Source organism: Narcine bancroftii, chromosome 2 (genome assembly GCF_036971445.1).
Source record: "Narcine bancroftii isolate sNarBan1 chromosome 2, sNarBan1.hap1, whole genome shotgun sequence".
Lineage (NCBI taxonomy): Eukaryota > Metazoa > Chordata > Chondrichthyes > Torpediniformes > Narcinidae > Narcine > Narcine bancroftii.
Genome location: NC_091470.1, coordinates 347969310 through 347990521, shown reverse-complemented (window position 1 = coordinate 347990521; position 21212 = coordinate 347969310). Strand labels below are relative to the sequence as shown.

The 21212-nt window shown below is 39.8% G+C and overlaps 1 long non-coding RNA gene across 4 annotated transcripts in view; it reads left to right on the top strand.

Moving 5' to 3' along the window:
- The first annotated feature begins 2371 nt into the window (after window positions 1-2371).
- LOC138752816 (uncharacterized) overlaps window positions 2372-21212 on the top strand; it is a 32780-nt gene continuing 13939 nt past the window's right edge. The window contains exons 1-3 of one of the 4 annotated variants that reach the window (XR_011350969.1): window positions 2372-2432; window positions 3140-3340; window positions 18562-18719. This is a non-coding gene — a long non-coding RNA (uncharacterized lncRNA). Of the gene's footprint in view, window positions 2450-3139; window positions 3341-18561; window positions 18720-21212 lie in introns of all 4 variants that reach the window. The other 3 variants (XR_011350968.1, XR_011350967.1, XR_011350970.1) reach the window with 3 other exon arrangements.

Here is a 21212-nt window from a genome sequence, read left to right as displayed (position 1 = left end):
AGCAGAAGCCTTACCTTCGTCCCCTCCATCTACTCTTTAATGAATTCTGTGCATGCCATAATGCCAAACTCTTCTTCCATCACCTTCGTCTCAAGACCATGACTCTCTAACTCCTACCCAAGACCCCTTCTCCCACTTTAAGCCTTCTTCCTCCCCTATGCAACTGCCCACTCTGGATCTTTTTATCTTCAATTGCTGCTGAGACACGAACCATCTCAATTTCACCAATCCCCTCCCTTTCTCTAATCTTACGTCCTCCAAATGCTCTGCCCTCCACTCTCTCTGCAACCATCCCAACCTCACCATCAAACCCACAGATAAGGGTAGTGCTGTTGAGGTTTGGCACATTGAACTCTACCTTGTTGAGACTAGATGACAGCTCTCAGACAGCTCTTACCCCTTCCACAGGACTCCACTGCTCATCAAGCCACCATCTCCAACACTATCCCCAGTCTCATCACATCAGGTCACCTCCCTCCCACAGCCTCCAACCTCATTGTCTCCCATCTCTACAATGCCCATTTCTACCTTTTACCCAATATATACAAGCCATCCAGACAGATCCAATTGTTTCCATTTGCTCTTGCCACACCAAAATAGTTGTGTCTTACTTTGAATCGATCTTCTCTCCCCAGTCCAATCCCTCCCCACCTACATTTGCGATACCTCACGTACCTCACATACCTTTTATCTGTTCAATGACTTCAGATTCCCCAAATTGGACCACCTCATTTTCACAAAGGATGTCCAATCCCTTTATAACTTCACACAGAAAGTGTGAAGCACTTCGCTTCTTTCTGGACCAGAGACCTGACCAGTCGCCCTCTATCATCACCCTCTTCTGCCTGACAGATCTTGTCCTCACTCTAAAGTACTTTTCTTTGATTCATCTCACTTCCTCCAAATCAAAGGAGTAGTCATGTCTACCCGCATGTGTCCCAACTACTTCTATCTGTTTGTGGGCTTTGTGCAGCAATTGATGCCGCAACCCTACACAGGCAAGGTCCTTCAACTCTTCCTCTGTTATACTGATGACTATATCAGGCCTGCCTCATGCACCTGTGATGAATTGTCAACTTCATTCACTTCGCTGCCAACTTCTACCCTAATCTCAAACTCACCAGGTCCATCTCTGACAACAGTCTCCCCTTTCTGGATCCCTCTGTCTCCATCTTGGGAGACAAGCTTTCCACCAACATATTTTATAAACCCACTGACTCACACAACTACCTTGACTACACTTTGTCACACCTTCTATTACCTTTACACAATTTATCTGACTCTGCCACATTGTTCCCAAGATGAGATCTTCCTGTCCAGGTCATCTGAAATGACTGCCTTTTTACACAAACATGACTTCTCCTCCATCACCATCAACTCAGCCCTCACTTACATCTCCTCCATTTCCCACTCATCTGCCCTGGTCCCCTCTTCCCCGAGATCCAACAAATGAAGGATTCCCCTTCTCCTAACCTACCAGATTCCTCATTAAACACATTGTCATCTGGAATTTCCACCATGTACAACAGAGAGTCCGATAGCTCAGTAGTTAGAGCACTGGTTTTGTAAACCAGGGGTCATGAGTTTGTTCCTCGTTGGGGTCTCATTTCTGTGAGGGGTGCTGGACAAAGTGGTGACTCTCTGTCACCATGTATGTTCCATTCTAAATGTAGTATTATGTGACAATAATGGAACGTTTACCTTTATGTATCTTTCCCCTTCCTCCCTTCTCTGCCTGCCTTCTGTGGGGACTGGTCCCTCCCTCGTGCACTTGTCCCTCCCTTCCAATCACCCCTGGCACTTTCCCTTGTGTGGGAGGTGCTATACTTGGGGCCCCCACCTCCTCCCTCTCCACAGTCCAAGGTCCCAAACAGGTTTTTCAGGTGAAGCAGCACTTCATTTGTGTATCTCCAGGATTGATTTACTGTATCCAATGGTCACTTTGTGGCTTCTTTACATTGGAGAGACTGGACATGGACTGGGAGATCACTTCACTGAGCACATCCATTCTGTCCACACCAGTGACAGGAACCTCCCAGTGGACAACCATTTCAGTTCTGTGCCCCACTCCCATACTCACATGTCTATCCATGGCCACATGTACAATCCCACCAAGTAAATTGGAGGAACACCTGAATTTCCATCTGGGCACTATCCCTTCCCTCAGTCTTCTTTCCCTTCACTCTCTACCCCCTTCCCTCTCTATTCACCTAGCCATCCCTCCTCCCCTTGATTATTGCTGTGCCTTCCCTCCCTTCTCCACCTATTACCTCCTGCTTTACCATCATTCCTCCCCCCTTACCTTTTTGTTCAGATGTCTGTTGGCATTGTTTCAGGGACCCCGAGTTCCAGGTTCTGGAATTTGGAACCTGGAAGGGTTATGGCAATAGGCCCATCCTGTATCCTGAGCCGTGGGCAATGCTGAAGACCAGGTTAATTTGATATTCTTGTTAGTTGTAATTAATTTACTCTCTATTAGTGTACTGTGATTTCTAGAGTTAGAGAGGGTAGGGGTTGGGGGCATTTTGTTTAACCCTTGCATTCCCAATCAGGAGTTGAGAATGTTTAGCAGAGGTTTATTTTTACCTGATGTGTAGATAATTTGTGTATTATTACTGTCCATGTGTCTGCATGAGTATGTGCCCTTTGTGAATTCCCCTGTACATAAATAAAGACCATGTTTGTTAATAACACATGTGCAGCCTTAAATCTCTTTGAACCTGTCAAACCTATTCTGAACACAACAGGAGGTGAATAATATAATCTCGAAGGAGATGATGGAAAGGTAGGGAGAAAAAAATATGTTGAGTGCAGATGGATACTTGATGGAAAACCTGGATTCACAGGTCAAATGACCTCCACGTTGTATGATTCCATGACTCGAAAATATTTCCAATGAGCACAGAATCTGACAGAAAGAAAGATAAATTTAACAACCAATCTCCAGATTTCTAATTTATGTTCTTCATAGGCATGGGTTGCATCACATATTATAAAGTCTACCCCCCCCTCCCCACACCCAACTCCCAACTCATACAACACTCATGGAGCAGTGGAAATTCAGGGAGACTTAAGTGTTGAATCTCAAGGAACATCTGATCAAATCAAGGTTAGATATTAAAAGGTGGTCTTTTCTCAGCAGGGCTGTGACATCACCAGAAAAGAACATTGATTTGAACGACCTTTTTAATGATTACTGCATCTTTTCAAGTTGGGCTGAAAAATCGGCTTGTGCAAGAGTGATGTTATTCATCGTCTTTGTCTCCTGGATTAGTTTCCAAAACATTTGGAGATGAATTTTCTGCATTACATCCTTTCTAAGTGACCCTCCCTTTTTCAGGTGATTACATAACTGTTAAACAGGCTGCAGATATCATAAATTTAAATTATAAATATATTGTACTCTAAATATCATGACATATGGAATTGTGTGGGAGAGGGCAATTGGACCAACAGGTACTATCAAAGTATTCTCAAATGCTGCCAGATTTGGATATTCAAATACTTGACAATATGTACACAGACTCAGTGCCATACATCCATATGCTTGGATGTTTAAATTAGGATTTCTTTTCTGTGTGTATGCTCATAGCTTCATCAAAGTTCAAATTTCAAAATTCAGATTTATTGTCAGAGTGCATACATGACAAGTATATCTGACACTTTATCATTGCATACCTCCCTGCTCGATCTATTATTTCCTCCTCTATTTTAATTGGTATATTTTTGTTAACTAGAATGGCTACACCTCTAGCTTTTGAATTATAGGATGCTGCCATTATGTGTCCTATCCAGTCTCTCTTTAGTTTGTTATGTTCTGCTTCAGTTAGATGTGTTTCCAGCACAAATGCTATATCTATTTTTTTTCTTATTTCAGTAAATTTAATAGTGTCTTCCTTTTAATTTGGTTATGTATTCCATTAATATTTATAGTCATATAGTTCAACATGGTCATCTTATATCTTGCATACACCTCTTCCATCTCTTCACCACCTCTTTTTCCCATTTTCATCTCTTAGTTTTCTCATATTACAGTAAATGTATGACAACACATTTAAGACATAAAGTACCCCCACAGTTCCCTCATCCACTAATACCTTAATCCCAAAAGTTCCCCTCCCCTCTCTGAGTTGCCCCATACCCCTTGCTGGGCAACCACAACTCCCCTTTTCATTTGGATTGTGATTTTGTTCACAATGTCAACTGATTTTGCAGTGACGGTTATTCCCCCTCCACCCAGCCCTCTCCAGAAAACACTTTTTTTTAACACATATAACAAAGCTCTCTCTCTTCTTTTTTTTGCCCCTTACTCCCTTCCTTCCTTTCTCTTTTCCCTCTTTAGTTTTTTACATATACATTGTTTTTACATCTTTATATATACTTCATCGCCGTTCTTCATTCTTGTTACATCTCTTCATCTCTTCTCCTGTCCTGCAAACATTCTGTGAATTCTTGCGCTTTCTCCGGGAACAGTCTGTTTTGCTCCCTGGGTTTAAATATTTTAAGCAAGGCTGGATGTCTTAATATGAATTTGTAACCTTTTTTCCATAAATTTGATTTCACTGTATTAAATTCTTTCCTCCTCTTTAAGAGTTCAAAACTTGTGTCTGGGTAAAAAAATATTTTTTGAGCCTTGTATTCCAATGGTTTATTATCTTTTCTAATTTTATTCCTTGCCCATTCCAGAATATTTTCTCTTGTTGTGTATCTCAAAAATTTTACTATGATGGATCTTGGTTTTTGATGTGCTCGTGGTTTCGGAGCTAATGCTCTGTGGGCCCTTTCTATTTCCATTTCTTCCTGCAGTTCTGTCATTCCCAGGACCTTTGGGATCCATCCTTTTATAAATTCCTTCATGTCTGTGCCTTCTTCACCCTCCTTCAGGCCCACTATTTTTATGTTGTTTCACCTACTATAATTTTCCAACATATCAATTTTCTGAGATAACAACTCTTGTGTCTCTTTAATTTTTTTGTCACTTTCTTCCAATTTTTCTAGTCATTTACTTCCATTTCTACAGCCATTTCCCACTCTTCCACATTCTCTACTCTTTTCCCTATTTTTGTCATTACCAGTTCTAACCTTTGCATTTTATCATCTGTTCTTTTCATTTTCCTTTTAATTGCATTAAACTCTCATGATAACCATTGTTTTAGTGATCTCATTTGTTCTTCAAAAAAGAATTTATCTATATTCTGTTCATCAGTTTTACCTTTTATTTCTCTGTGAAGATCTTGGTCTTCTTCTTCCTCTTCTTCTGTGTCTGTATCTGAGTTTGTGACCTCTTCTCTTCTTTGTGTCTGTGTCTCTTCTGTTTTTCCTAGTGAGGTGATTCTATCTCTTTGTTGGGCTCTTCTTGCTGGGCCTCTTGTTGCTTTTCCTCCCCTCCTGGGCTGCTCGTCCTGACGTTGGTCTTCTTGTCGATCTTCCCTCCATCTGTCTTCCACATCTGTTTCGTCACTCCCTCTTCTGCAGTCTTCCTTATCCTCCAGCTGAGAGCCCTGATGTCGGGCGTCCCTCAGCTGCTCACTCTGTGACAGCCCGCTCCTCTGCTGAGACCCCCTCCCACCGCTGTCCTCTTTCTCCTTTGATTGCGCATTGCGCATGCACGATTCCTCACACATGAGCAGTTGCGCACTTTTGTTTGACTCCAAGAGCCATTTTTGTAGAGCGACTCTGTAGGGCAGGCACTGAACTCAAGGGTCGGGTGCTCCTTGTCACCACAGCATCCTGTTCCTTCCTCCAGGTAAGGCCTTCTTCTTTCTTCTCTGGCGACTTTTTAACTTTTTTTCCAGTTGTTCTTACTTTCTCCTTCTTGGAAGCCATCTTTTTTCTCTTCTCTGTATCTTTATCTTCTATTTCTTGTACTCTATTTTTGTTATGCTTTGCTTTTCCCTAACATTTTTTCTATTTTCCTGGAGAGGGCTGGTTTTCCCGACCGGCCACTACTCCATCACGTGACTCCTCCCATCTGTCTGTTCTTGATGGTGGGGAGAATTTTGTCTGTGATGTACAGGGGTGTGCCCAGTTCATTTTATAGGGCTTTCCACTCAGAAGTATTGGTGCCCCATTTCTAGGCTATGATCCAGCCGGTCTGCATACTTTTCACTTCCCATCTGCAGAAGTTTGCCATTCTTTAATTTAATTTTAATTTAGATACACAGCATAGTAAACAGGCCCTTTAGGCCCATGACCCTGTCCTGTCCAATTATCGTACGACCACTGTACATTTTGAAAGTTGGAAGGAAACCGGAGGATTCGGAGGCAACTCACAGAAACACGGGGAGAACATTCAAGCTCCTTACAGAGAGTGCCGAATTAGAACCCAATGACCGGCACTTTAATCGCATTGCACTAACCAAACCTCAGTAACGTCATGAGAAAATAGAGGCACTGATGTGCTTTCTTTATAATGACCTTGGTATGATGGGTTCCAGGAAAGGCCTTCCAAGATAGAGACTCCCAGGAATTTAAATGTGCTCACCTTTTCCACTTCTGATCCTAACATGATCACTGGCTCGTACACCTCCGATGTTCTTTTCCTGAAGGCTACAATCTCGTTGGTCTTGGTGATGTGGAATGAAAGGTTGTTGTTTGTGCATTGTTCAGCGAAGTTTTCAATTTGTATGCTGACTCATGGCCCATTTTTATACAACCCACTATAGTGGTGCCCATTAGCATTAGTGTAGAAGCTCACGTTTGTTTCATTGCTATACGAGGCTGCTTGAAGTTTTATTTACAAGAATGAGTCCTAAATCTTTGGTTTATTTGTATGCCATTTCATTGTCAGGCAGCTAATGCAGGCCCACACAAGAGAAAAATAATTAAGTAAAATAATTTCATAATAATTTATCATTTTTCCTCAAATAATGGTGAATAATCACTTTAACTTGTTAGCTGGACACATCTACCCTTTGCAGGCCAATTATTAAAAATACCCATGAGATCAAGTAATTTAGGGAAATACAGACATTTTATTTTTGGTGCAAAATGTGATTGTGCTCTCTATTTTTACTGAAATGTCAAAACTCCTCGGGGTCTTAAACATTACATTTGGCTTGAAGGGCTTTTAAAGAGCTTCCTCTTTTGTTAATCATTAGATTGAAAATTAATGGCACATGGAAGAGTTCAATTGTTATTTCCCAAAGTTTTCTTTGCTTTTCTCTGAATTTCATTCTGATTAGGCTCTAAAAGTCATCCGTCAAAATTTATATATCCTATCTCATGTTTGTACTGGGGTGACAGATTCCAGAGTTGTGAGTTTGTTGGATAATGTCAGGAAGTCCAAAGCTTTTGACCAATTTTTCTTTCTTTTCATTGACTTTGGAACAGTGTGACACTAGGTGGCTTTCAAGAACTCACCTACTCTTCATTTTTCAGAAACATAATTTATTGTCATGAACGTGTCATGAAATTCATTGTTTTGCAACAGCATCTGAGTGCAAACATCTATATAAACTATTTGTGGTAAACCACTGTTACAATCTGATTGGGTACTTCTGGCTGGACACACCTCATGAGACTGATCCTACCCATAATCCCTTGCATGTTCCTCATTTAGCCTGCCATGATCAGTTGCTGCTCGATAAAAACCTATAAGTTTCACAACTTTTTGTGGTAATTGATGGTTCAGCACCATCTTACAAAATAAATAAAAATAGTGGAAGAACAAGTCAGTACCTGTGATGCATTGTTCATTCAGGATTATTTTTTAAATTTTTTTTAAATTTTTCACACTATGCACCATATTAATCAAAATACACAGAAACATTTCCCTCTTAAATATACACAGTGTAATTTTCTCCCCTTTTTCCCTCCTCTCTTCCCTCATCCCTCTCACCACCCTCCAAACCGATTAAACGTTCAACATATACAATACAGTAAAACCATTAAACAATGTCATCGCACAATGAAAATAAACAAGGAAATTGTATCATCTACTTTTACACACTGAGTCAGTTCATTTTGTCTTCTTCTCATTCTATCATTTTAGTGGGTGGAGGTCCGCGGTAGGCCCTCTCTGTTGTGTTCCATGTACAGTTCCCAAATTTGTTCAAATAATGTGACTTTATTTTTTTAATTATATGTTATTTTTTCCAATGGAATACATTTATTCATTTCTATGTATCATTGCTGTACTCTCAGGCTCTCTTCTGATTTCCAAGTTGACATAATATATTTTTTTGCTACTGGTAAGGCTATCATAATAAATCTTTTTTGTGCTTCATCCAGTTTTAGGCCTAATTCTTTACTTGTTATATTACTTAGAAGAAATATCTCTGGATTTTTTTGGAATGTTGCTTTTTGTGATTTTATTTAATACCTGATTTAGATCTTCTCAAAATTTATCACTTTCTCACATGCCCAAATTGCATGTACTGTTGTTCCCATTTCCTTCTTACAGTGAAAACATCTATCTGATAATGATGGATCCCAGTTTTTTAAATTTTGGGGTGTGATATATAGCCTATGTAACCAATTATATTATATCAAGCGTAACCTCATATTTATTATATTTCTCACAGTTCCGGAGCATAACTTTTCCCATATTTCATTTTTTATCTTTATGTTTGGATCTTTTGCCCACTTTTATTTGGGTTTATAGCTTATTTCATCATTTTCTTTCTCTTGCAGCTTGATGTACGTGTTTGTTATAAATATTTTAATTATCATTGTGTCTGTAATCACATATTCAAAGCTGCTTCCTTCTGGTAATCTCAGTCTGCTTCCCAATTTGTCCTTCAAGTAGGTTTTCAGTTGGTGGTATGCAAACATTGTACCATGAGTTATTCCATATTTGTACTTCATTTGTTCAAATGATAATAAATTATTTCCCAAAAAACAGTTGTCTATTCTTTTAATTCCTTTTCTCTCCCATTCTCCAAAGGAAAGGTTATCTATTGTGAAAGGGATTAGTTGAATTTGCATCAATAATAATTTTGGTAGTTGGTAATTTGTTTTTTTCCTTTATACATGAATCTTCTTCCAAATGTTGAGCAGATGGTGCAGTACTGGTGAACTTCTATATTGCACCAGTTTTTCATCCCACTTATAAAGTATATGTTCTGGTACCTTCGCCCCTATTTTATCTAGCTCTATTCTCGTCCAATCTGGTTTTTCCATTGTTTGATAAAAATCTGATAGATATCTTAATTGTGCTGCTTTATAATAACTTTTAAAGTTTGGTAGCTGCAAACCACCTTGTTTGTACCATTCTGTTAATTTATCTAGTGCTCTCCTCGGTTTTCCTCCTTCCATAAGAATTTCCTTATTATTCTCTTTAGTTCATTAAAGAATTTCTCTGTTAAGGGAATTGGTAACGATTGAAATAGGTATTGTATCCTTGGGAACATATTCATTTTAATGCAATTTACCCTTCCTATCAGTCTTAGTTGTAAATATTTCCAATGGTCTAAGTCATCTTCTAATTTCTTCATTAATGGCTGATAATTTAATTTGTATAGATGGCCTAGATTATTATCTAGTTGTATACCAAGGTATCAGATTGCTTGTGTTTGCCATTTAAATGATGATTCTTTCTTAAACTTTGTGAAATCCGCATTATTCATTGGCATCGCTTCACTTTTATTTGCGTTGAACTTGTACCCCGATATTTCTCCATATTCCTTCAATTTCTTATCTAATTCTTTTATTAATAATTCTGGTTCTGTTAAGTATACTATGATGTCATCTGCAAATTGACTGATTTTATATTCCTTCTCTTTTATTTTTATCCCTTTTATTTTATTTTCTGTTCTTATCAGTTCTGCCAGTGGTTCTATAGCTAACGCGAACAGTGAGGGAGATAATGGACATCCCTGACTAGTTGACCTGCTTAATTTAAATTGGTTCAATATATATCCATTTACTGTCACCTTTGCAATTGGTCCCTTATATAATGCTTTAATCCAATTAATATATTTCTCTGGTAGGTTGAACCTCTGTAATACTTTGAATAAATAATTCCATTTTATCCTGTCAAAGGCTTTCTCTGCGTCTAAAGCAACATCCACTGTTGGCATCTTATTTCCTTGTATTGCATGGATTAAGTTAATGAACTTACAGACTTTGTCCGTTGTTCGTCTTTTCTTAATAAATCCAGTTTGATCTAGTTTTACTATTTTTGGTACACAGTTGGCCAATCTGTTTGCTAATAGTTTTGCTATTATCTTATAATCTGAGTTAAGTAGAGATATTGGTCTATACAATGCTGGTGTTAGTGGATCTTTCCCCGTCTTTGGTATTACTGTAATTATTGCTGCTTTACATGAATCTGGCAAGTTTTGTGTTTCTTCTTTATGGTTCATTACTTCCAGGAGAGGAGGAATTAATAACTCTTTAAATGTTTTATAGAATTCTATTGGGAGTCCATCCTCTCCAGGCGTTTTATTGTTCGGTAGCTTTTTTAATATATCCTGTATTTCTTCTATTTCAAATGGTTTTATCAATTTGTTTTCCTCCTCTTCTTGCAATTTTGGTAGTTCAATTTTAGCTAGAAACTCATCTATTTTGTCTTCTTTCCCTTCATTCTCAGTTTGGTATAATTGCTCGTAGAATTCCTTGAAGTTTTCATTGATCTCTGTTGGGTTATATGTAATTTGTTTGTCCTTTTTCCTTGATGCCAATACTGTTCTTTTAGCTTGTTCTGTTTTAAGCTGCCAGGCTAGTATTTTGTGCTTTTTTTTCTCCTAGCTCATAATACTTCTGCTTTATTTTCATTATGTTCTTCTTCACCTTATACATTTGTAGTGTTTCGTATTTTATTTTTTTGTCCGCCAATTCTCTTCTTTTTGTTGTATCTTCCCTTGTTGCTAGTTCTTTTTCTGTACTTACTATTTCCCTTTCCAGCTGTTCTATTTCCCGAATGTAATCCTTTTTCATCTGCCCTCTGATGAAGGCTTTCATTGCATCCCATAATATAAATTTGTCTTTCACTGATTCCGTATTTATTTCAAAGTACATTTTAATTTGGCAATCAATAAATTCTCTGAATTCCTGTCTTTAAGTAGCATGGAGTTTAGTCTCCATCTATATGTTCTTGGTGGGATGTCCTCCAGTTCTATTGCTAATAACAGGGGTGAGTGATCAGATAACAATCTAGCTTTATATTCCATTTTCCTAACTCTCCCTTGGATATGGGCTGACAGCAGAAACAGGTCAATCCTTGAGTATGTTTTATGTCTACTCGAATAATATGAGTATTCATTCTCTTTTGGGCATTGTCTCCTCCAAATATCCAAAAGTTGCATTTCCTGCATTGGCTACTTAGTTCTTTTTGCTTGTCTTTTGTCCAGTTTTATCCACCTTTGAATCCAAATTAAGGTTAAAGTCCCCGCCTATCAATATATTTCCCTGCGTATCTACAATCTTCAAAAAAATATCTTGCATAAACTTTGGATCCTCTTCATTAGGTGCATATATATTAAGCAAATTCCAAAATTCTGAATACATCTGACACTTTATCATTACATACCTCCCTGCTGGATCTATTATTTCCTCCTCTAATTTGATTGGTACATTTTTATTGATTAATATAGCTACACCTCTGGCTTTTGAATTATATGATGCTGCCATTACGTGCCCTACCCAGTCTTTCCTTAATTTATTATGTTCCACTTCAGTTAGATGTGTTTACTGCACGAATGCTATATCTATTTTTTTCTTTTATCAGTAAATTTAATAGCCTCTTCCTTTTGATTTGGTTATGTATTCCATTAATATTTATAGTCATATAGTTCAACATGGCCATCTCATACTCTCTTTGCATCTCATTTCCGCTTCCTCACCACCACCTTTCTCCTTTTCCTCATTTTCATTTCCTGGTTTTCCTTTTTTCAACACACTGTATGACACTTCTAAAATATAAAATTCTTCAACCATTCCCACATCTAAATTTCCCTTAACCCCAAGTGTCCCCCCCACTCTCTGACTCACCCCTTGTCCCTTGCCAGGTAACCACAACTCCCCTCTCCATTCAGACTGCGAACCAGTTCACAAGTGTCAACTGATTTCACAGTGACTCATTCTCTCCCACACAACCCCCTCCAGAAAAGACTTTTATCTTCACATTACAACAAAGCTCCCCCTCTTTTCTTCTCTTTTTATTTTTATTTATTTATTTTTTAACCCCTCCTCTTTCCCCCTTCTCCCTTATTTCCCTTTTCTTCCCACCTTTAGTTCTTACTTATACATTATTTTTACTTCTTTATATGTAGTTTGTCGTCATTCTTTGTTCTTGTTACATCTCTTCATCTCTCTTTCTGTCCTGCAGGCATTCTGAAAATTCTCGTGCTTTCTCCAGATCTGAGAACAGTCTGTTTTGCTCCCCCGGGATAACTATTTTAAGCACCGCTGGATATCTTAACATAAATTTATAACCTTTTTTCCATAGGATCGATTTTGCTGCGTTAAACTCCTTCCTCATCTTTTGGAGCTCAAAAATTATGTCTTGGTAGAATTTTTTTTTGACCTTTGTACTCCAGTGGTTTTTTGTCTTCTCTAATTTTATTCATTGCCTTCTCCAATATATTTTCTCTTGTTGTGTATCTCAGAAATATTACTAAAATGGATCGTGGTTTTTGCTGTCACTGTGGTTTTGGGGCTCATGTTCTGTGTGCCTTTCTATTTCCATTCTTTCCTGCATTTCTGGCATTCCCAGGACTTTTGGGATCCATTCTTTTATAAATTCTTTCATATCTTTGCCTTCTTCATCTTCCTTAGTGCCCACTATCTTTATATTGTTTCGCCTACTATAGTTTTCCATTAAATCCATCTTCTGAGCTAAAAACTCCTGTGTTTCTTAAACTTTTTTTGTCACTTTCTTCCAATTTTCTTTTTGTCATTCACTTCCATTTCTACCATTACACATTTTTCGACATTTTCTAATCCTTTCCCTACATCTGTTATGACCAGCTCTATTCTACTCACTTTTTCTTCTGTACTTTTCATTTTTCTTTTCACTTCACTAAATTCTTGTGTCAACTATTCTTTTAATGCTTTCATTTGTTCTTGAAAATGTTTTTTAATCTATGTACTGTCCATTCATTTTACCTTCTATTCCTCTGTGCAGAGCTTCTTCTTCTTCTTCTTCTTCTTCTTCTTCTTCTTCTTCTTCTTCTTCTTCTTCTGTGTCTGCTCTTGGATTTGTGTCTTCTATTTCTCTTCCTTTTATCTGTGTCTCTTCTGACTTTCTTGTTGAGCTGCTTCTCTCCGTATTTTGTGTTTTTTTTCATGGTATTTTTATGTTGGTCCTCTTCTTCTGGGCCTCCTGCTTCTGTTTTTCTTTCTCATCCCTCCCTTTCCCATTGGTTTCTTTTTCTTCCAGCTGCGAGCCCTGCTGTCAGGCCTCTCTCAGCTGTTCATGCTGTGTAGTTTCACTCCACAGCTGGTCCCCTCTCCTGTCAGTGTTCTCCTTGTCGTGCACAGTTGCGCACCTCTGTTTGGCTCAGTGAGCCATTTTTGCCGTCTTGTGGTCAGTAGGTCTCGACCCTGCAGGGTCTCCACTAACCTTGGGAGAGGGCTCCTCTTTCCATGACGGGTCCCTGCTTTTTCGTGAAGGTAAGGCTTTCACCTTTCTCTTCCGGTGTCTTTCCTTCTTATTTTTTTCCCATTGTTTTTGGTTTTTCTTTCTTAGGTGCTATTTTCTCCACACGTTTATCTTTTATTTGTTCTGTTCTGTGTATCTGGGGCTTTGCTTTTTCTTCACTTTTTTTCTTCTTTTCTGGAGAGGGCTGGTATTCTCCGTGACTCCTCCTTCATTGAGGAATCTGATGGCAGAGGGGAAGAAACTGTCCTTGTTCCACTGAGTGCTCATCTTCATGTTCCTATACATTTTTCCCGATAGTAGCAGAGTGAAGATGGCATGCCCTGGGTGGTGTGGGTCTTTGAGGAGAGAAGTTGCTTTTCATTCAACACTCCCCTTGTAGTTGTACTCGATAGAATGAAGACTTGCACCCGGGATGTTGCAGACTGGGTTGACTATTTCCTGTATTTGCAAATATATTCCAGTATCTCAGAGTATTTTTAACAATTTTCTTCTGACGTACGAATTGAACAGGATGCCTTTCACTGTCAAGTGTAGCTTCCGAATCCAAATCCATCAGGGACCACCAAATATCTGCCATTTTCATCAATAGTTTCAGAATTCAGCAACATGCTCACTGCTCATTATCAGCCAGTCAACTTTTGTGATTTGAACTGAATGAAGACTGGCAGATTGGTTAATGATTTTCTCTCTCTGAATTTCATTCTCTGTAGGTTCCAGAAGACAGCAGTTAAATATCAGATTTCAGGTTCACATAGTCTGTTCTATCTCCTTTACATAGCTTATTGCAGAATTCATCCTCTACTGACAAGGAATTAGAAGTTTTGATGTTGTTGCCATGGTATTTTACTTCTCCAAAAATGGGAAATTGTACTTGGCTTTCTTAGCAGAATCTTGGTAATACATTTATTGTGTGCAAATTCAAACAATTCCACTTCTAAGGTTTTGTACTGTTTATTTAGATCTCTGAATTTTTGATACTAAAGCAGCTTAATTTTGCCTGACTGTTGCCGATGGTTTTGATTGGCTTTCATCCACAGGTGCCGTGCTTATCATGAAAATCTGAGACTGACTGAGAGACGAGTGGCGCTGCATTTGTGACTACAGTCTGTTGTTGGATGCTAAAGGGGAAGTTCAGACTTAGTGGGATTTTCCAGAGGATTTGCTCTCTGCTCATTTTAAAAAAATTAGCTCATAAACAACCTACAGTATATTTCAACGTATTAAGTCAAGTGGTGAAACCCCAAAAAAGCTCTCAAAAAAAGCAGGGGTGGGGTTAGTGTCATCAACATACACTGAATATAGTTTGAGACCTTAAATTCAGCTCAAAATTCAATTTGATGTACGTCGACCCATGAAAAACCGATTTTGTGTATCAGTTGACCCTTGAAAAACCAAAATTGAACCCAACTGCGACAGATTTTCATTGAGATTTTTATTGAAAACAACAACACAATTAGAACCCTTCAAAATCTCTATCATTGTGTTACGAGCCCAGAGGACCCCAAAACCCAGCAGCAATAGAAATTCACCAAGACAAATGGTTACTTAAACAAAAGTTGCTTTAATTTTCTTTAAACATAGTAACAGAATCAAACTTTTATCTTATTACTATTAACTTAACTTAACCCTCTTCTAATTCTAAGCCCACATGTATGTCATTAGGAAAGTTCTTTGGTTTAATAGTCCAGTCATTCACTTCTCCAAGTTCACCGGTATCTTATACTCTGCACAGAATTTAACATTTATGAAATTTCACCAAGCTCTAGTGGTTAAAGGTAAATGGTTCCCATTCACGAAGGTTCTTGTTGGTTTCAGTGAGATATTTGTTGCTCATTGGACACACACAAACTAATTCCCTCCAATCAGCTACTTCAGTGTCTTGCCAAAGAAATTTTCCTCATCATGAGTTTTCTGAATGATAACCTCTTCTTCCAGGTCACCAGGAGAAACAATCTAGCCAGCCACATCCTCTTGTAAGGACGAAAAATGTTTTAATTGGGCTGAACTCAGAACTCAAACCTTCTTCAAAATAAGGTTTTCAACAAGCTGCCAGCTTGCCATTTTGCAGCTTCAAAAAGCTACTGCAGAACTGATTTCCCTCTCTTTCTAAGACAAGAATCCTGTTTTCTTTCCTCTCTCTCGACTTGTAAAAGTCAGAACCCCTCCCAAGGCTCCAAATCTAATCCTTGAAAGATCTCATCAGCCTCCGAACATGGACATTATCCATTTGCATTTTCTTTTGAAGTTCCTTCCGAAGCAGTCTCATAGTCTCTACAAACTCACTCGGTGCCTGAATGTCCAGCTTCAGCAAAGCTCTTGCATTTTAAATGAGATGTGAAGTGTAAGTATCTGTTTGTGAAGTCACCTACACTAAATCCCCCATAATCTATCTCTTTTAAAAACATTTATATATCTTTGGCTTGGCTTCGCGGATGAAGATTTATGGAGGGGGTAAAAGTCCACGTCAGCTGCAGGCTCGTTTGTGGCTGACAAGTCCGATGCGGGACAGGCAGACACGGTTGCAGCGGCTGCAGGGGAAAATTGGTTGGTTGGGGTTGGGTGTTGGGTTTTTCCTCCTTTGCCTTTTGTCAGTGAGGTGGGCTCTGCGGTCTTCTTCAAAGGAGGTTGCTGCCCGCCAAACTGTGAGGCGCCAAGATGCACGGTTTGAGGCGATATCAGCCCACTGACGGTGGTCAATGTGGCAGGCACCAAGAGATTTCTTTAGGCAGTCCTTGTACCTTTTCTTTGGTGCACCTCTGTCACGGTGGCCAGTGGAGAGCTCGCCATATAACATGATCTTGGGAAGGCGATGGTCCTCCATTCTGGAGACGTGACCCATCCAGCGCAGCTGGATCTTCAGCAGCATGGACTCGATGCTGTCGACCTCTGCCATCTCGAGTACTTCGACGTTAGGGATGAAAGCGCTCCAATGGATGTTGAGGATGGAGCGGAGACAACGCTGGTGGAAGCGTCCTAGGAGCCGTAGGTGATGCCGGTAGAGGACCCATGATTCGGAGCCGAACAGGAGTGTGGGTATGACAACGGCTCTGTATACGCTTTGTGAGGTTTTTCAGTTGGTTGTTTTTCCAGACTCTTTTGTGTAGTCTTCCAAAGGCGCTATTTGCCTTGGCGAGTCTGTTGTCTATCTCATTGTCGATCCGTGCATCTGATGAAATGGTGCAGCCGAGATAGGTAAACTGGTTGACCGTTTTGAGTTTTGTGTGCCCGATGGAGATGTGGGGGGGCTGGTAGTCATGGTGGGGAGCTGGCTGATGGAGGACCTCAGTTTTCTTCAGGCTGATTTCCAGGCCAAACATTTTATATATAATATAATATATAATATGACCTGTAACAATTGTCTGAAAACAACACATTTAGAACCCTTCAAAATCACTCTTGCTATCGTCTGAGGCAAAGATGGTGGCAACACATCCATTCTGTCACCGTTTAAACAGTCATCATATGGGTCCCAGTCTGTAACTAATGAGATAGTTTCAGCTTCGCCATTAGTGTAAGAAATCATCTTCCGTGCCATCAATTGCACAAGAGATACTGCACTGAACGAGTTTATCACAGCCTCTACTTTAACTTTGTCCTATGCCTTGAGCATGAAGTTACACAGCACATCAAGTGAGGCAGAACACATTGCCCCATTTTTTCTAAATGACTTTTCTGCACTTGAAAACATCTATTCCATTCCTCGTGCACACGGTCTTTGAATGGCTTGTTCAAGCAGACATTGAAAGGTTGAAATATAGACGTCAAACCACCCAAGATAACTGCCATGTAAGTATTAGTGCTAATTTACTTTTAGTGCACTCATTTAAGTGGCTGCAAAACATATCCCAGTCCAGCAAACTCCGTTCTTTGCGTAAACCACCTGGCTGCCTGTTCCATATATTATGTATCCATAGTTTTACACCATTTTCATCCATCCACCCATTTTCATGAAAATGTACAAAAATACCCACAGAGAATTGTATTTCAGGTTTAATTTTGCATTTGAAGATGACCATAGGTATTAACTACATTCCATCGGCCATGCACAATAACACCACAATAAACCTGGTCCATTCATGGCCTGTACTTTTGGTTTGCACAGTATGAATACCTTTCCATTCCACTGTTCTATTGCTGATCATGTTGAAATTCATGAGGGTTTTGTGCATGATTCCATATTTGCCAATTCAATCTTGAGTTTCTGCCAGTTACATTTCATGAACTGGTGAAGAAAACTTACAACTTTACATTCAAGATCATTTGGTAGTTTCTGTGCAATTTTTAATGATTTTTTTGGCATAATACCAGATATTTCCTGTTCATGAAATGGTTGTACCAGCCTACTGTAGATTCAAACTCTTTACAGAGGTCTGGGTGTGATTTTGCCCACTGCAGTGCAAATGTTCTTATTTTATTTTGGGTGACTATGCCACAACCTTGCATCTGTTCATGTACCCATTGCCATTTTGGTATTTTTCTTAAAGTCTCTTCTTTCTTTCTCCAATCTCTAACCAACTTTTCATAAACATCAAATTTTCTCGCAGCAGGACAGTTGTTTCTATCATTTTCAATTTAAAACTCACTTCATACTTACATCGTGAGTTGCATTGTGTCTACGGACCCTCCAATCACTCCCAGCTAATGCCCAGCAGGTCAATCCATGTGATCTTTGGGGGGGGGGGGCAAGTATATGCCAATCAACGGGACAACTCAGGAATCCTGAAAATTGGAGTTGACTTATAAGCTGGATATACCTTAAAACCCTTAAAATGAGGCTGAAAAATGGGGTCAACTTATACACTGGTGGACGTATATGCCAAAATATTCGGTAATAGGTACTTCTCACCCTCATGGACCCATGTAGACCAATCATATTTTTTCACCCTAATCATCAACTTCTTCCTGAAGTAATAACTGCATTCCTGATTGGGATTTTGAGTGCACTTCTTCCCACATATTCGAGATCGGCTGATTGATAGGTTAATTGACTGCAGTAAATTGCTCCTGTTATGCAGGTGGTTGCTGGGAACTAGCAAGAGAAATAAATAAACCAAATTAATACAAATGAGGGCTGGTGCTCAGCGTGGAACTGTTTCCGCGCTGACTGACTGCAAAGGATTGGAAACTCTGCTACCTGATTTCAAGCACAAAGGTTAGAAAGCAAAGGAAGAAGGTAAGTTTTTAAAACAATTTCAGCTAGGATAATGTTTTTAATTATTTACTTCATCTTTTATAGTCAGAAACTGTTCAACATTGTTGAATGCAGTTACCTATTACAGAAGACAAAGCCCCATATGACTTCCTTGTCATGTAATGTGTAGATAGTTGCATTATATCACTGTAGAGTTAACAAGAAAAGTTACTCTTGTCTGATTCCTGTAGAAATTTGTGTTGGAGGGTGAAAACCCTTTGTTTTGACAGTAACAACATAGAGAGTCATTAATATATCCTTTAAAAAGTTATTATCTTGCCTTTCTCTGAAGGAGTATTGTGACAATCTCCTCTAAACAAATGAAGCAGATAATTTAAACCCAACATGAATGAATCAAACTCTTGTGTGTTTGTGTGTGTGTGTATATAATCTCTGTTATTTATTTACACACACACACACACACACACACACACACACACACATTATATGTGCGTGAGAGTGAGGGTAAGTGAGTGAGAGTGAGGGTAAGTGAGTGAGAGAGGGTAAGTGCGTGAGAGTGAGGGTAAGTGCGTGAGAGTGAGGGTAAGTGCGTGAGAGTGAGGGTAAGTGAGTGAGAGAGGATAAGTGCGTGAGAGTGAGGGTAAGTGAGTGAGAGTGAGGGTAAGTGAGTGAGAGTGAGGGTGTGAGTGAGAGTGAGGGTAAGTGAGTGAGAGTGAGGGTGTGAGTGAGAGAGGGTAAGTGAGTGAGAGAGGGTAAGTGCGTGAGAGTGAGGGTAAGTGAGTGAGAGAGGGTAAGTGAGTGAGAGAGGGTAAGTGCGTGAGAGTGAGGGTAAGTGAGTGAGAGAGGGTAAGTGAGTGAGAGAGGTTAAGTGAGTGAGAGAGGGTAAGTGTGTGAGAGTGAGGGCAAGTGAGTGAGAGAGGGTAAGTGAGTGAGAGAGGGTAAGTGCGTGAGAGTGAGGGTAAGTGTGTGAGAGTGAGGGTAAGTGAGTGAGAGAGGGTAAGTGCGTGAGAGGGTAAGTGCGTGAGAGTGAGGGTAAGTGAGTGAGAGTGAGGGTAAGTGAGTGAGAGTGAGGGTAAGTGAGTGAGAGTGAGGGTGTAAGTGAGAGAGGGTAAGTGAGTGAGAGAGGGTAAGTGCGTGAGAGTGAGGGTAAGTGAGTGAGAGAGGGTAAGTGAGTGAGAGAGGGTAAGTGCGTGAGAGTGAGGGTAAGTGCGTGAGAGTGAGGGTAAGTGAGTGAGAGAGGGTAAGTGAGTGAGAGAGGGTAAGTGAGTGAGAGAGGGTAAGTGTGTGAGAGTGAGGGCAAGTGAGTGAGAGAGGGTAAGTGAGTGAGAGAGGGTAAGTGCGTGAGAGTGAGGGTAAGTGTGTGAGAGTGAGGGTAAGTGAGTGAGAGAGGGTAAGTGCGTGAGAGGGTAAGTGCGTGAGAGTGAGGGTAAGTGAGTGAGAGTGAGGGTAAGTGAGTGAGAGAGGGTAAGTGAGTGAGAGAGGGTAAGTGCGTGAGAGTGAGGGTAAGTGAGTGTGTGAGAGAGTGTGTGATCTCATTGTATTGTCATGAAGTTTGATGTTTTGTGGTAGCATCAGAATGGAAACGTTCATATTATAACCATCTTACGACATTATCATAAATTAAAAATTAATAAAAAATAATACTGCATGAAAAGTAAAGCAGTGTCTTTGGTTCATTAATAATTCAGGAATCTGATGGCAGTGGGGAAGAAGCTGCCCTTCTGCCTTAAGTGCTTGTGTTTAGGCTCCTGTACCTTTTCCCTGAGTGAAGAGGGCATGACCTGAGTGATGGAGGTCTTTGACGATACAGACTGCTTTTTTATGACACCACTTCATGTAGATGTACTTGGTGGAATTTGGTGCCTGTGATGTCGCAGGCTGAGTTAACAACCCTCTGGAGTTTATTCTTGTCCTGAGAGTTGCCACCTCCATACCAGGCAGTGATACAACCAGCCAGAATGCTCTTCATGGTGCACCTGTATAAGTTTTCATGAGTTTTCAGTGACATACCAAATCTCCTCAGGCACCTCACAAAGTATAGCTGCTGGCGAGTCTTCTTCATGATTTCATCAACGTGGAGGTTCCAGGACAGATCCTCGGTGATGTTAACACGCAGGAATTTGAAGTTCTTGATACTCTCCACTACTGAGTCCTCGATGAGGATTGGGTCATGTTCCCCTAAATTCCTCCTGGTCCACAAGCATCTCCTTGATTTTGCTGTCATTGAGCACAAGATTGTTGCTGTTACAACATTCAATGAGCTGATCTATTTCCCTCCTGTATGATTCTTTGTTGCCATTTGTGATTCTGCCGACAACTGTGGTTTCATCAACAAACTTGTAAATAGCACTGGAATTGTGCCTTGCCACACAGTCATCGGTGTAAAGTGAGTAGAGCAGTGGGCAAAGCACGTATCCGTGGGGTACGCTTCTGTTGGTAATCAATGAGGAGAAAATGTTGTTTCCAATTTATACTGAGAGTTGTCTTCCAATGAGAAAGTCAAGGATCCAGTTG